Source organism: Panthera pardus, unplaced genomic scaffold (genome assembly GCF_024362965.1).
Source record: "Panthera pardus isolate Hobbes unplaced genomic scaffold, ASM2436296v1 HiC_scaffold_13, whole genome shotgun sequence".
NCBI lineage: Eukaryota > Metazoa > Chordata > Mammalia > Carnivora > Felidae > Panthera > Panthera pardus.
In genome coordinates this window covers 69,479,562-69,496,238 of record NW_026526688.1, presented here as the reverse complement: position 1 = coordinate 69,496,238, position 16,677 = coordinate 69,479,562, and the positions used below count along the sequence as shown (strand labels likewise).

At 39.1% G+C, this 16,677-nt stretch overlaps 1 pseudogene; it reads left to right on the top strand.

Moving 5' to 3' along the window:
• The first annotated feature begins 9,626 nt into the window (after nucleotides 1–9,626).
• Nucleotides 9,627–10,124, top strand: LOC109262213 (2-iminobutanoate/2-iminopropanoate deaminase-like; annotated as a pseudogene).
• The last annotated feature ends 6,553 nt before the right edge of the window (nucleotides 10,125–16,677 follow it).

Genomic DNA, 16,677 nt, shown 5'->3' with positions numbered 1-16,677 from the left:
ATAACTTTTTTCTTCCAACTATGCACACCAGCAACACTAGATGAAATTTGTTTTTCCAGCTGGGTAATTGCTACCTTAATAGTGTCTTACATTGGTTCCATAACCCTGTTCAGTTACTAGAACAATCTTTTTTCTGGTAATTAGGATTTTATGCTGCTTTTTTTTTTACTTGAATCTCACACTTGACTCTAAGCTCCTGTCTTCCCTTACTCCCTGCCCCACCCCAAGTAAGCTTTATTGTTTGAAACGGTGGGAGGGGGTGTGTTGTCTCTGAGACACCCCTTTTTATTCCTTCTTATGGACACTTGCTATTCTGGATTTGGGGATAAAATGGAAATGGGTATAGGGAGTTACGAAATTCTCCTTACGTGTCTCCACTGTGTTGGTTGAGAGGATCCCTGCTTTACTTCTAGTTTAGGCTGATTCCACCTGGTACTGGTGGCCTCACCTGATGTGGCAGCCTTTATCTAAGTGGTGTACATGTGATCTTTTATGCTGGACCTCTCTTGTCTGAAATCCTTCCAGGCCCCAAGGGCCCCTCCAAGGGGCAACTCATCTCATTCAGCCTCATCATAACATGTCTTCAAACATCAGGAAACACAGCCAAGCACTTCCCTCTTCTCTCCCATAATGAGAGAGAAGAACTGAGAAGAAAAGTGTTAGGAAAGAAAAACTTTTCCCTACCCATTTATTGTAAGTGCTTGAGGGCCTGCAAATTAAACTAACAAAAGATAGATTTAACTGGAGAAATGACACACAATTTTTATTAATATTTATGTGCACAGGCGTTTACAGAAAAGAAATGAAACTCAAAGAAGGGTTAGAATCATGAGGTTATATATCCTTTTAACAAAGGAAAGAGGGTTTTGGCTTCAAGGGATGATAAATTATGGAGAAATGACTAGGAAATATATGGGGTAACTAATGGATGATAAGGGCTATTTTAGGAAGACCCATATTTGCAAACTCATCTTGTTATCCACTGCCCATCTACAGCGAGAAGACTTGCTCTTCTCACCCTGGTGGGGGTTTAGGGGGGATAGGAAGAAACTTTCCTGAAAGGGAAACTTATGTTCTTCTTTTAGGCAGATAAGTGGAAAACAGAGAATTCTCCCTGTATCTGTTGATTCTCAGTTGCCTTTAGCTCAAAATAATTCTTATGCCAAAGTGGCATATTTTGAAGTGGCATATTCTGTTACCTTTCAAAACCATGCCACACATTTAGCGACAGAATAAGTCTCCAGAGTCTGCAGCTAAATAAATATCCAGAGGAACAGGGTGTCAGTCTCCCCATTTTTTGAGACATCCCCAATCTTCATGAAGATTTTATCGAAGCTGACTCATTTGGCTCCATGGATGGAAAAGCACCACTGTCTCCTCCTCCAACTGAAGGGAGGGAGGAACTTCCAGCCATAAATTGTGAATGTTCTCCCTCCCTCAAATTCTGGGGCAGTAGGAGGAAATGGGATGGGGGAGTAGAAAAGAGATGGTTACTAATGGTGATGGAAGGGACAAATGCCATTTGGTAAGCCCTGGAAGACATTAATGCCTTAGGAATATTTAGTGCCTTGTTGTGTCTTCAGCTTTGAGTTTCAGCCACAATTCTGAGACTACAGGAAAAGTACATATGCAATAGATATTAAAACCAGCCTTAAATTATTGCCTTAAAATTTCCATCTTACCACAGTAAAGATTTTTTGTCACTTGAAGATATGTTCCAGAGCAGTTTCCAAGTCAGAATAACTAAAACAAGTTGCCTTTGGATACTTGATATTTTATAGTTTCAAATCTTCTGTTCTCAGCCAACCCTAAGGGTGAAAGAGTCTAATTCATTGGGATACAGGAACAGCATAACCAACCAGTTTCTCATGGTGAGTTACTGCATGGGCTTCTTTGATGAGGAAGTTGGAGATGGAGTCAGCCAATGGCTAAGAATAAGGATAATCAATTCACATGAGAGGACAGTCCGAGGTCAAGTTCCACCTGCATATCTGAGGATTATCCCTGAATAAGTATGTATATTAGAATCAATCAACACCAACATAGTGGTTAAAAACTTGGGCTCTAGAGTCCAATGCCTGAACTGTTAGTCCATCTCAAACCCATGTTAATTCTGTGAACCTGTGACAGTTACAGAATTTTCTGAGCCTCTGTGCAATAATCCCTAAAAAGGTGTCTTGGGGCGCCTGGGTGGCTCAGTTGGTTAAGCATCTGACTCTTGATTTCAGCTCAGCTCATGATCTTGTGGTTCATGAGTTCAAGTCCCGCATGGGGCTCAGCACCGACAGCTTGGGATTCTCTCACCCTCTCTCTCTGCCTCGCTTTCTAGCTCTCTCTATCTCTCTCAAAATAAATAAATAAATATTTTTTAAAAAACAAAATAGTGTCTCAAGGGTAATTGTGAATTGCTAATACACAGTCATGCAAATGCAAGGCTTGTGTTGGACTTAAAGTGTTGTTACTATTAAATTCCACGCTACATTCTAACATAATTAGAATGGATTATTTTAAAGGCTTTAGAAGGAAGAGGAAGTAGAGAAGACTCTTACGAAAATGTTTCACAGACTAACTTGTGATCAGTAATTTCATTATTTAGTACACAGACTGCCCATCTTCTGGGTGGAACTATTCTCACTGCTAGATTGTGCTTCCCAATGTGCTTTTTTTTTGGACACCACATCACTTTGGGGTGATATTGCTTTTTTTAAAGTCATAGTACCATGTGACACTTATTCAGATTGTATTGTCCATAGAAACCACTGAGACCAGTAGGTTTTTGAAATGAGCATGCTTTTTGTGATGTGCTATAATGAGAAAGTCACAAAGATTCAGATCACAAAATTTTACATAAAATACAAAGAAAAGCCTCCTTTATCTAAATGTTTTTACTTCCAACTTACTCTCTGTAACAGCACTAGAATAAAAGGAAATATTTTCACTGAAGTAAAAATTAAGAAAATAAAATTATCGTGATGCTATTTAGAGATGGTACCAGTGGGAGACAATTAGGTTTAGATGAGGTCATGAGAATTGGGCCCGCATGATGGGATTAGTGCCCTTAGAAGAAAAGACACAGAGAGTTTGCTCTCTCCCCTCCCCAACCATGTGAGGACACAGAAAGAAGGCAGCAATCTACAAGTCAAGGGAGTCCTCAACTAGAAAATGATCATGCTGGCAACTTGATCTTGAACTTCTAGCCTCCAGAACTGTGAGAAGTAAGTTACTATTATTTACGCCACCCAGCGTATGGTAGTTTGTTATGGCAGTCGAAGCTGACTAAAACAGGATTCTACATACTTTTATTATCACCAAAAGTTTTTGAGTATGTTGAAATTAATGTGTGTATTATTACAGAAATAAAGATATTATTCTGAATGTAATCCATGAACATTTTAAAATAAGTTGTAAGATTAAAAAAAAACAATTCTGGAATTATTTATGTAGATCTGAATAAAAAGGAATAGTCATGTCCTGCTGGCTCCCTTGCTGAGGTTCATATGAGTCGTGTTGACCCAGCAAAACCTCCTCAAACTGGGCACGCCGCTAAGAGGGCAAGAGGAATCCCAGTCTAAAGAGATTAATTCAGAATTCACTCACCATAGTGGTTGACAAATAATTTCAATTTAAACATAAGAAATTTGTACTTTTCACATTACCATGAAAGACTGAAATAAAAATGCCAACATGATAAAATTGAACACTCAGGATAATTGCCCTTTCGATCATGATGCATGAGATTCGTGTTGAGCTACTTACTGAGTACACTGGATTAGTTAACTTTCTGACCTCAGTGTCCTCATCTGTAAAACTGAGAATAATAATAATAGTACCTGTATCACTGAATTGTTGTGAGGATTTTAGAAAAGTCCCTGGCTTGTGGCAAATTCTCAACTAATGTTTAACGCCCTGGCCTATCTGCATATTGATTTCGGTTCATAAATAATGTTGGTCCAGAAGACTAAACATAGACTCCAAAGACTCCAAAAAAATTAACAAATCATTTTTTCATTTAGACCATACTGAATATTCAGTATGTCTTTTACAAGTAAAAATTACTTCTATGCCATGAAAACAGTATGTTCCATGGCATATGATATGGAGAATTTTTTACAGCATGAATTTATTCATCCATAGTTTTGGATGAGAGTTAAAGAAATTTAGAGAAAAAGTGTTTTAATCATCATATGTAATTAGTTTTGTCAGAATACAGAAATAGTTGAAATATAGTTTTTATACAAGTTTTATAAAACTATACAAATCTTCCCAATGATCATAAATCTGTTTTCATTACAGACTTAATGTTTGGTTTTTTTTTTTTTTAATTCAGGCAAATAAGATTTGATTTAATATTAAAAGTTTTAATTGTTCTGTCAAGGTACCATTTTACATTCCAACCACATTGCTTTTTTACTCAGTCAGAATTTCTGCCTTTTAAATGAGTATTTAGACTACTTGGAGATTGTTCCTTCTGAACCTTTTGAGTGTCCTTTTTTTCTTTGGCCTCAGATAATTTCCTGACACATAAGCATTGTCCCATACTCAGATAAAGAATTCAGGGGATCCTCTACAGATCTCTTAAATTCTCTGAAAGCTCCTTTTCAGGTATTCTGACCTCTACACCTTTTTTTTTTTTAACTGAGATACAATTGTCATATAGCACTGTGTAAGTTTAAGGTGTACAACCTGTCTAATTTAATACACTTACATAAGTGCAATATGATTACCACTGTAGTGTTAGCTAACACCTCTGTTATATCACAATTATTTTTTATGATGGCAACCAATTAAGATCTAGTCTTTTAGCAACTTTGAAGTTTATAATACAATATTGTTGAATACAATCCCAATGCTGTGCATTAGGTCTCCAGAACTGAGGTACTAATTGCAAGCATATATACTTAAACAACATCTTCCCAATTCCCCCACCCCCAGTCCCTAGCAACCACTATTCTACTCCATGTTTTACAAGGTAAGCTTTTTTCTATTCCACATATAAGTGACATCATGCAGTATTTGCTTTGCTCTGACTTATCTCACTTAGCATAATACCCTATATAGTTTAGCCTCTTAGCCCACCTGATTTCTCAGCTTTTTCTCGTCAACTCAGGGGTACCACTGACATTCATCTGGGTTCTTCCTCCTTCTGCCATGGCCTGGAAATTCTCAAGTGGTAAACTGGGGCAATCACAGGATTCACCTCACTTGTTTCTCCTCTCTCAGAGAATCCTAACCTTTGTTGTTGGATGTTTCGCGTCTTGATAAACCATTGTTTCATGTATTTTATCCAGTTTTTCATTGTTTAAGCAAGAGAGTAAACCTAGTTCCCTATTACTGTAAAAAGTCTCCCACCTTAATTTCTGACAGGAAAATTAAAATGAGCACCTGCACTGATTAAAGCAGTTCATCTTCCCAGTTGATGAACAAACATTTGATTGCCTTCAGCTAATTCCATGATGCTTCTCACTACCACTAATAGCCAGTCTCACCTTTGCTCCAACTGGATGGTGACCTGCACCTAGCAATGGCCATTCAGCATGCCTCCTGCTCTTCCTCACCTTGACTAGAAACATTCTAGCCTCCAAGACTTAGGAGAAAGGCACACAGGTGAAAGAAGGCTCCAGAACAAGCTCAATCTATATAATTTAAAGCTCCCTTGCCCTTGACAATTGATTTGATTGTCATCTTCTCTCATCGTACATATCCCTTGCATACTGTATATAAACTGTCTTTGAGAAAAACCACACGATGTTCACTTTTTCATGACTTCTTCCTCCTCTGTCCAAGGCCCTCCTCTATCATTTACAGCCCAAGAGGAGCACAGACTATGGTTCCTATGCCCCTGCAGTTCCCACCTACCACCAGCGGATCCACTTGGTATCACAAGGGTCCTCAGTGCACAACTAGGGAGAAGCCAAACCACATTCCCAGGCTCTGATAATGTTCCCCTCAACAGTGTCCTTTGGCCTATAACCACAGGGGTGAACAACTGGAACTCAGGTAGACCTCAGGTGATCCATTGGGGGAAGATTCCTGAGCAGTCATTAAAAGTAGGCTTGGGGCATGAAAGCAAGCCCACGCATTTGCACAGGGAATTCTATGGTCCTGGAGAGCCTGGAGCAGGAGTAGAAGTGGGGAGGCAGGAGAATGGAAGCTCCTGGTTTGGAGATGTTCTGGCCCAGTGAGGAAGTGGTGAATGGAGGACAGGGCACCCAGAGTAGGGGTTCTAGTCGCCCAGTTCTACGAGTGGTACTGCCCCATTGTAAAACTCTCATTAAAGAACCATATCAAAATGTATCTAACTAGTTAAGGGGCACCTGGGTAGCACAGTTGGTTAAGCACCCAACTCTTAATCTCAGCTCAGGTCATAATCTCACCGTTCCTGAGTTTGAGCCTTGCATGAGTCTCTTCACTAATGGTGTGCAGCCTGCTTGGGATTTTGTCCCTCCTTCTCTGTGTGCCTCCCCTGCTTGTGCTCTTTCTCAAAATAAATAAATAAACTTAAAAAAAATTTTTTTAAATATGTAACTATTTAAATACTTCTGTTAAGAAAACTTGCTCTCTCTGTACCCAATGTAAATTGCTTGGAAAAATCAGACTCATAAGTTTAGTGACAACAAATAATTTTATCTAAAAAAACCCTGAATACTTCAGCAGAAAAATTTCCCCCTCACTGGTCAAGTGGGTTTCTGGCACTGACTAAAATAACAAAGAACTGTCTAGGGAACAGATTGCAAGAATACAGATGAAATAAAATGTACCTCTTGAAAAACAAAGTATTGGAAATCCATTCTAACCCGAATTTGTCTACAAGAGATACAGTTATATTTGTCTGCAGTGAATTGGTCCCCAGGCATGAGTCCCGTAATTGGGCTCAGACATGCAGTGATGTTCTCACATGGACGCGAGTCCTAAAGGGAGAGACAGTGAGACTGTGAAATGTCACAGGAAGGTAAAGCAATGCTGTGTGCCAAGGGGTTCCTTCAGTCCATTTCACCCCCAATTTCTCAAACTTCACTAGCATGTAAGTGTGTCATGTGAAAATAAAAAGAAATCTTCCAGAGAAAAATCTGACCCTATCCTGCCAAGATAATTCCTGACTAGATTTGTTTATATGTATTTGCAGCTGACTAAAACATAATTTATTATTTCTTTTGGGTGAGTAGAGGTTTTTCTTTTGGACAAACAATCTGAAAAGGTTTTTTTTTAAATAAATTAACAAGATCTTTTTATTGCCTTCGGCCCATAGCAAACTTGAAAGATTTGTTTATATGTTTCTCATGTGATATTATTACATAAAATTCATAAACCAAACAGGAAGCTTAGGTTCATTAACCTGTGACAAAAGGGAAAAGGTTGTATCTGAAACAAATTTGGAAAATTTCAAAAATGTAATATAATTTTGCAACATATTACAGCGACAGTAAAAGCCAAAAACTAGGTTTGATTAAAAGTCACAACAGCGACACAAACTTATATTTCACAAAGAAAACTTACTTCCTATCTTCAGAGGGAGAAATACAGAGAAGGCAGGAATTTTCAAAGAGAAAAATTATCAGAAATTATCTGTGAACTCCAGCTGGACATGCATATTGCTTGTGTCCAATATGCATTAATTCTCACTGAAATTTAAATGAATCCTACCAGAAAATTGGCAACATGGAGATATTAGAATAAAGTATAAAATATGTGTTTGATTTGTGCAGGAATTTGGACATGTTCTGAGGCCGAAAAAGATAATAGGACTTAAGAAATTACTAGGATTTAAGTGAGCAGGTCTATTTGTATGCAGAAAAGACTATTACAGTAGTTAATCCTGAAGGGAAGTAGTATGTCAAACTGCTTAGGAAAAGAATCAGGTGTATGCTTTAAGGTATTAGGATTTGTTCAAAGGGTCTTTAGGTAACTGTTAGGCTGAAATGAGACAAAATGCACAATGCCCTGAAAATTATAGAACCGAGCCCATTGGTTCCCTTCCCATGTTGTCAACGCCTTGACTCATATCCAGACCTGCTCATTTGGAAGGTAAAGCACACCAAGGAGGAATCTCAACTGCAAATATCACCCCACCTATATCCTGGCACCCCAAAATATGCCCCTTTCACAAAAACTACAGAACATTTATGAACGAAGTTGAAAAGGACACAAAGAAATAGAAAAATACTCCATGCTCAAGGATTGGAAGAACGTTGTTAGAATGTCGATACTACCCAGAGCAATCTACACTTTTAAGGTAATCACTATCAAAATACCACCAGCATTTTTCACAGAGCTAGAACAAACAATCCCAAAATTTTTGTGGAACACAAGACCTTGAATAGCCAAAGCAATCCTGAAAAAAGAAAAGCAAAGCTGGAAACATCCCAATTCTGGACTTCAAGCTGTATTACAAAGCTGTAGTCATCCAAACAATATGGTACTGACACAAAACCGACACATAGATCAATGGAATAGAATAGAAAACTCAGAAATGGACCCGCAAGTATATGGTCAATTCATCTTCGACAAAGCAGGAAAGAATATCCAATGGAAAAAAGTTTCTTCAACAAAAGTTGTTGGGAAAACTGGACAACAACATGCAGAAGAATGAAGGTGGACCACTCTTACACCATATATAAAAATAAATTCCAAGTGGATAAAAGACTTAAATGTGAGATAGGAAATCATCAAAATCCTAGATAAGAACACAGGCAGCAACCTCTGACCTTGGCCACAGCAACATCTTACTAGACATATCTTTGGAGGCAAGGGAAACAAAAGCAAAATTGAGCTGAGACCTCATCAAGATAAAAACTTCTGCACAGCAAAGGAAACAATCAACAAAACTAAAAGGCAGCCTACAGGATGGAAGAAGATATTTGCAAATGATATATCTGATAAAGGGTTTGTATACAAAATTTATAAGGAACTTATCAAAGTCAACACCCGAGAAACAAACAATCCAGTAAAGAAATGGGCAGAAGACATGAATAGACATTTTTCCAAAGAAGACATCTAGATGGCTAACAGACACATGAAAAGATGCTCATCATCACTCATCATCAGGGAAATACAAATCTAAACCACAATGAGATATTACCTCACACCTATCAGAATGGTTAAAATGAACAATTCAGGAAACAACAGATGTTGGTGAGGATGCAGTCTCTTGCCGTGTTGGTGGGAATGCAAACTGGTACAGCCACTCTGGAAAACAGTATGGAGTCTCCTCAAAAAGTTAAAAAAAGAACTACCCTATGATGAATCGTTAAAGAAAATGTGATATATATATATATATATATATATATATATATATATATATATATATAATGGAATGGAATATTATTCAGCCATCAAAAAGAATGAAATCTTGCCATATGCAAATGACATAGATGGCAATAGAGAGTGTTATGCTAAGTGAAATAAGTCAGTCTGAGAAAGACAAATACCATATGATTTCACTCATATATCGAATTTAAGAAACAAAAGAGATGAATATAAGGGAAGGGAAGGAAAAATAAGATAACAGAGTGGGAGGAAAAACATAAGTGACTCTTAACTAAGAGAACAAAAACAATAGTCTTCTGGTTAGTCAGGTGAGATGCTATGAGAGACAGTGTACGGGACTGTTCTCTTAGAGGGACAGCAAGATGGCAGTGTTAGCCACGGTGTCTTTGATCAGAAAGGTGATCAGCATTGCGAAAGCCCCAGGAGCTGTTGGTCCCTACAGTCAAGCTTTGTTAGTCAACAGTACTATTTACATTTCAGGACAGGTAGGCATGAACCTTCCAGTGGACAGCTGGTGCTAGGAGGGATGGCAGAAGAAACCAAACAAGCCCTTGTCAACATGGGTGAAATTCTGAAAGCTGCAGGTTGTGATTTCACTAAAATGTAAAGACAACTGTTTTGTGGGCTGACATAAATGGCTTCAAAACCATCAATGAAACCCACAAACAACATTTCAAGAGTAGCTTTCCTGCTAGAGCCACTTACCGGGTTGCTGTTCTGCCAAAGGAGGCCATGTGGAGACTGAAGCCAGTGGCTGTCCAAGGACCTCTCACAACAGCGTCGCTGTAAGTGGGTCCAGCATTATTTAGTCTGGAATTATAATAATGTTTTTAAATTAACATCTTAATTTTTACAGCTGATGTTGGAAAGTGCACGTCTGACTAAAACATTTGAAGTTATTGTGGAAATACCGTATAATAAGGGGAATTGAGCATGAATTGAAGATCAGAGGACAAATCCTGTTACCGGTGTTATAAACCACCCTTAAGCACACTCATATGACTGCGTATGGGAAAAGAGACACTCATTACATACTTACTCTCATAAATAATAGTAAAGGGAAATAACGTGCAGGAGAGATGAGTTACTATTCCTGATAAATAATAAAGTGCACACCTCATTCAATTAAATTCTATTAATTTAATGATGTGAAATACTTAGTTCTCACATCAGCTATCTACTTCTGCTTTCACTTGAGTAAAATTGAAGTACTGGAGTTTGAGTGGTAGAAGTAAAGAAGACAAAAGCGGACCAAAATTTTAAGAGATAATATTTTTTCTAATGGAAATAAAATAAACATGCAGTTTTGAGTGAATGAATGAATGAATGAATAAAAACAATAGTCTTCTATTTCTGCCCAAGATGAAATAGCAGATCAGATTTACCCTCCTGCCTAAAGCAACCAAGAATACTAAATGAAGTGGTTTGGAACAACGATTTTAAAGACACCAAGCGTCAGACAGTGAAGGGCAGTGATCCCTAAGAGATAATAAACATCCTTGGGGCTGTCCCAGTTTACTGCTTTAAGAGTTTCCAGACCCCAGTGCAGGAAGGCACAACCTGAGGGCAAGGTCTCTTTGAGTTGAGGAGAAGTAAGCAAGATTCTGGGGAGATGAAGGAGGCTAGAACTGGCCATGTAGAGGGTTAAAGAAATCTTCTCACTGAAGAGAGAAATCTGGGTATGTGCAGATGGTTCTCTTTAAGTACTCAGCCAAGTACTGATCAGCACCTGTAGGTGAGCAAACAATCTGAAGCCAGAAAAAGAACCACCTGGAAGGATTAAAGAGAACAGCACTCGAGGCACTCACAGACCTGGAACAGTGTCTGCTCCCACCAGCCAGAGAGGAAAACTTCCTAATTCATGGGGCATCAGATGGGATTTGCCTTAGTTGTGGGGAACGATTAGCCTTTGACTATATGCCCCACTGGTCCTGCGGGACCTGAAAGAATCAAATACACATATCAGGGTTTAATTGGAGAACCAGGACCACAGTGACTAATATGGAGTGAGGGGTTCCTTATAGGGTTTAAACTTAATTGTCGGAGAAGCTGGGGAAGGAAAACTCCGGAAGGGGGTAGCTGGAGAACCCGAGAAACATCTCTAAGCCGGAACCACACGGAGAGCTGGTGCAGAAGTCTATGCAAAGCTGCTGTGTCTGTAGCCGCCTGCTGGCCAGGCGGAGAGTGTTGTAGGTCAGCTGGGTCAGAGGGAGGGAACAGGTCGCGCTGCAGAGTGGAAGCAATCAGGGAAAAACTAGAACCCACGAAGACCAGCCAGAATTCACAAAGACAAAGTAAAACCGACAAGGACAAGCAGGAATATGCGTCTTTTCCCAAGACACCTCCAGAGACCGGCACCCGCGGGGCTGCCCAAGTGCCTGGCCCAGGACTTGGAGAGGAGGCAGGAGGAGCAGCAGCAAAGTCAAATGCAGCTGCACACCGAGCTGCAGCTGTAGTGCAAGCCTCAGCGCTGCCCCAGCCCAAGGAAGTGGATTACAGATCAGCCGCCACATGCACGAGCTGCAGCGGCACTACAACCCTGCAAGAGTCGCCGGTGTCACTGTCGTTGCTTCCTCTACCTTCCAAATACTGCACACATTTCTCCTGTGCCCAGTCCGCACCCAGAATCATACGGGAAACGCGATTCCAGCGTCATTTTTTTTTCTCACGGACACAACTCATTCTATCTTATTTCTCGTATCTGTAATAACAAATTCTTATTTGGTCTCCTTTCCTATCCTAACATCCCCCAAATCCTCTAAGTTAATGTTTCTAATGCACAGGTAAGAATCACCTGGGAATCATCTTAAAAAGTATATTCCAATACAGTAGGTCCAGGATGGGGCCTGCGATTCTGATGTCTGCCATGCCATGTCTTTAGGCAATGAGAACCCCGCAAGTGAAAATGCGTGGTGGCAGTTTTCAAACTGTGTTCCATGGGGCCCCAGGTTCCTCACAGATGCTGATAGCGCACAGGTTGGTGGGGAAAGGTCGGGTTTGCCCTATGCATCACCCTAGGCTGCTCTGCTTTTGTCTGTTTTATATATTGGAACCTCATGTAAAATCGCATTTGTGGAAAAATATACATGATTTCCCTGGTTTAATATCAGTAACAACAACAAAACCTAAAAATCATTTGAACTTGAAGGTTCGTGAACCTAACTGCAAAACTCTCTTGGCATTGTTTTTGAAGAAAAAATTAATAAACACTCCATTCCGCTTATCTGCACTACATTATAAAACAAATTATAAAAGCCAAATTTTCCTCAATATGTTTAATAGATTTACTGACTGCCCATTACAACCTTGAGCTAATCACAAAGAAACTTCTTAGAGATTTTATTTCTGTACCTACGTTCAATTCCACAAATATCCATGGAGTGCTAAGTATGTTACCGATGCAGTGCCTTAGGAGACAAAAGGATTCAGTCACAGTTTCAGTATTCAAAGAGATTTGCTTCCTATTAGGAAGAATAAAACAACTTACTATAAAACATGAAAGTGAGAGGGGTGCCTGGATGGCTCAGTCGGTTAAGCATCCAACTTCAACCCAGGTCATGATCTCGCCCTTCATGAGTTCAAGCCCCAGGTCATGATCTCACCCTTCATGAGTTCAAGCCCCGCATCCAGCTCTGTGCCGACAACTCAGAGCCTGGAACCTGCTTCAGGTTCTGTGTCTCCCTCTCTCTCTGCCCCTCCTCTGCTCACACTCTCTCTCTGTCTCTCAAAACTGAATGTTAAAAAAAATTTTTTTAACATGAAAGTGAGAGGAGAACCATAAAAAGTACAAAGGTTCAGGAGTTCAGGAGAGAAATTGTCTCTATTTGCGATGACCAGGAGCTCCTAGAGCGGTTGCCCCAGACAATGAGCATTGCTGCACAGGGTTTCCAGGAGGCGGCCCTAGCAGAGTGAGGACTGAACTGGCTGCCCTCACAGTTGCAGGCAGGGAGCATGAGTTGTATGTAGTCCTTGCTGTTTCCCTGCCGTGAGGCTAGGCGGCATGGGTGTCCAGCATGGGGCATCAGTTTCAGTGGCCCACTTGCAGCATGCATGGACAAGGAGGCTACAGAACTGCTTGAGTTCACGTCCTAAGTACCAAGGGAGGTCAGCGGCCAGCCCTAAGTACACTTACTAGCAGGAAATGGGAATGGGGATGGGAGTCAGGCAAAATTCTTGGCAGGCACCACGAATGCAGTGGCTCTGAATCTCTGCCATCACCTATTTATAAGATTTCTGTGGGTCTGTGGCTGATTTGTCCCTTTTCTCATTCAAACTAGCTTCAGGTGACAGTTCTAAAATGCAACCACCTTCTGAAAATTAGAGCCTCGTGATGATTTTGAAATTCTGATATGGAAAAGTTTAAGTGGATTCAAAATCTATTAACACTAGGGGCGCCTGGGTGGCTCAGTCGGTTAAGCGTCCGACTTCAGCTCAGGTCATGATCTCACAGTTCATGGGTACAATCCCTGCCTTGGGCTCTGTGCTGGCGGCTCAGAGCCTGGAGCCTTCTTCAGATTCTATGTATGTGTCTGTCTCTCTGCTCCTCCCCTGCGTGCTCTCTCTCTTACCCTCTCTCTCAAAATAATAAATAAAATAAATAAAATGTTTTTTTATTAAAATAAATAAAAATGTTTTTTAAAAATCTATTAACATTAAACATTATTTCAATGTTTCTCATTTCTGAAGGGAAAAAAAAGGAAGAGCTGCTTTAAATACAGTTTCAACTGTTATAAATACTTAATTTGAATGCTTTAAAAATGGTTTTAAGAGGTGCCTGGGTGGTTCATTCGGCTGAGCGTCCAACTCCTGATTTCAGCTCAGGTTCATGATCTCAAGGTCATGGGATCAAGCCCCACATCAGCTGAGCCATGCTCAGCACAGACCTGCTCAAGATTCTCTCTCTCTTTCCCTTTGCCCCTCTCCCCTACTCACTCTCTGTCTCTAAAATTAAAAACAAATGGCTTTAATTTTTAAAATCACATACCTATGTCAACAATTCTTCTTTGATGGTGACTATCAAGAAAAATGAAGAAATCATTATCCAAAAGTATTAATCAGGAATTAAATATAGCCACTGAAAACATAAAACCTAATTTTAAAATGTTATGTTCAGGGAAACAAGTACAAGTTTCTCATTAAAAACCCTGAAAGACTGTATTTGAAAATTTTAAGCACACTCAATAGCTAATATCTACAATATATGTAATTATATCATATAAATGTAATGGATCTTTTCACTAAACATGATATAAATATCTCCAGGTCCCCTCCTGTGTACTCCAGGGTACTATACATTATAATTTTATAATTGTTTTAAAGGCTTATTTGTTTTGATAGAGGAAGCAAGAGAGTGTGTGAGAGTGAGTGTGCACAAGCTGGAGAGGGGCAGAGAGAGGGAGAAAGAGAATCCCAAGCAGCATCCACACTCAGCACAGAGTCTGACACCGGACTCAATCTCACAACCATGAGATCAAGACCTGAGCCGAAATCGAGAATCAGATGTGTAACCAACTGAGCCACCCAGATGTCCCAATATAATTTTTTGTGTAGTCCATAATGTTAAAAAATAAAATGGTCATTAAGGACTATTTTTGAGAGTAAAGATTAGGAATGCACATTTCTTTGGGGTCAGAAAGACACAAAGGAATCTGGCAGCTCTAATTCTCTGTATCCCAATAGGCTGACAATATCATGAAGGATATTGACCACTAAGACCCCTACATGAGGACTATTCTCCAAGTCCACATCTGAGGCAAATCCATCCAATGCAAATGATAGTGAGTAACAGCTAATATTTGCTCCCTCACATGATCAGTCTTCCTCTGAAAAGATCAATTGTCTTAACTGAGTTCTTTAAAAGTTGTAAATTCAAAACTGCATTTTACAAAGATGCACCTGGCTGGGACTATACATGATGCAGTACAAAGAGGGAGAATCTACAGAAGGAAAGAAAAGTAGTGTGCTATTGCAACAGTCACAGGGAAAGAAGGAAGGCCTAGCAGAAGAGTGTAGAGTAGGCATGGAAAAGAGAGAACTGATTCTTGAGACACTTTGCAGACAGAATCTCCTGATGGTTTGAAGGATGATAAAATTGAATTAAGAGAAAAGGAAGAGCTTATTTGAGGAGGAGAATGATATTCTCGGATTCAAACTTGTTGAATTAAGTCCCGGGGGGACCACAATATAAACCATTCAGTGAAAAGATAAAAATATTATTTCCAAATAAGAGAAGCATCTTCAACTATACAGTATAATTTTCACACAGAAAAAAAGGACAAGTTGAAGTGTTAGTAAATAATCGTAATTCAGACAATAATAATTCTGATAATGGTTTTTGAGATTCAAAAAGCATTTTCCATGTTTTGTGCTCTTCCTTTGGACAAGTTTGTAATGCTCTTGACTTTCCTGGCTGTACACTTAGCTTGCACATCAGCTCACATAGGCAACATATAAAGGCACTGAGAAATCTGTTGGACTGCAATATGCTTTAAAAATTTTTTTCATGCCTGAAATCTTTTCCATTTGTAATATTTTCTTAAAATGATTTTTCCTTTTAAATATAGCAAACATTCAAGGTAATGATATTAGCTCTGAACAAATAATACAGTACTTGGGAAAAATATAGTCATAAATTTCCTCCTTATGAAGTACTTCTTTCAAACATTGCCTCCGTGAACTGAAAATTAAACAGTACGTTAGCTTTTGTACTACAGACAAATGTAAAAATAATTCACTATCCTGCTGCATATTAGCCATGGGGAAAATGGTAAAATAAAATCTTCAGAAAATTTTTAAAGCTCTTGATTGCATTGTAGATGTGGTAACTGTGACCCAAAATCCAGTAATACTGAACTTTCTTCCTTCTCAGTGGTGTGATTAAAATGGCACTGAAAGAAACATCCTTTAATTTGTATCCTTGACCAGGACAAATGACTACATTGAGGCAAAATACCATGATCCCTATCAAAGCCTTTTCTCCCTAGGGGCTTAAACTGTCATAGAGAAAAATGAATATAAATTCTTCATGAATTGCAGACACATTACATATTTCATAAGACATAAAAGAGGCAAGAAATGTACTTTTGTTGAAATTGTGGCCTGATCATTACAATCTTTTTTTCATATATTATACTATTCAAAGGGATAATTACATTTTCTTTGTTGAAAAAAAATATGGAACAAGACAAAAAATTTACCTTCTGTGACCGTGTAATAGTTTTGCCATTCTAAACTATTGAAGTGGCCACATAGCTGGGAGGAAATGGAGGAAGGGTCTGATAACTGATAATTTTAATCTATTTTGTTTGGTATAGGATTAGTCACCAGAAAAACTAAGTGTTTTAAACTAAATTGCTAAATTTTGAGGAATGTATACATATGTTAACTAAAATGTATACACATATAACTGTGCTC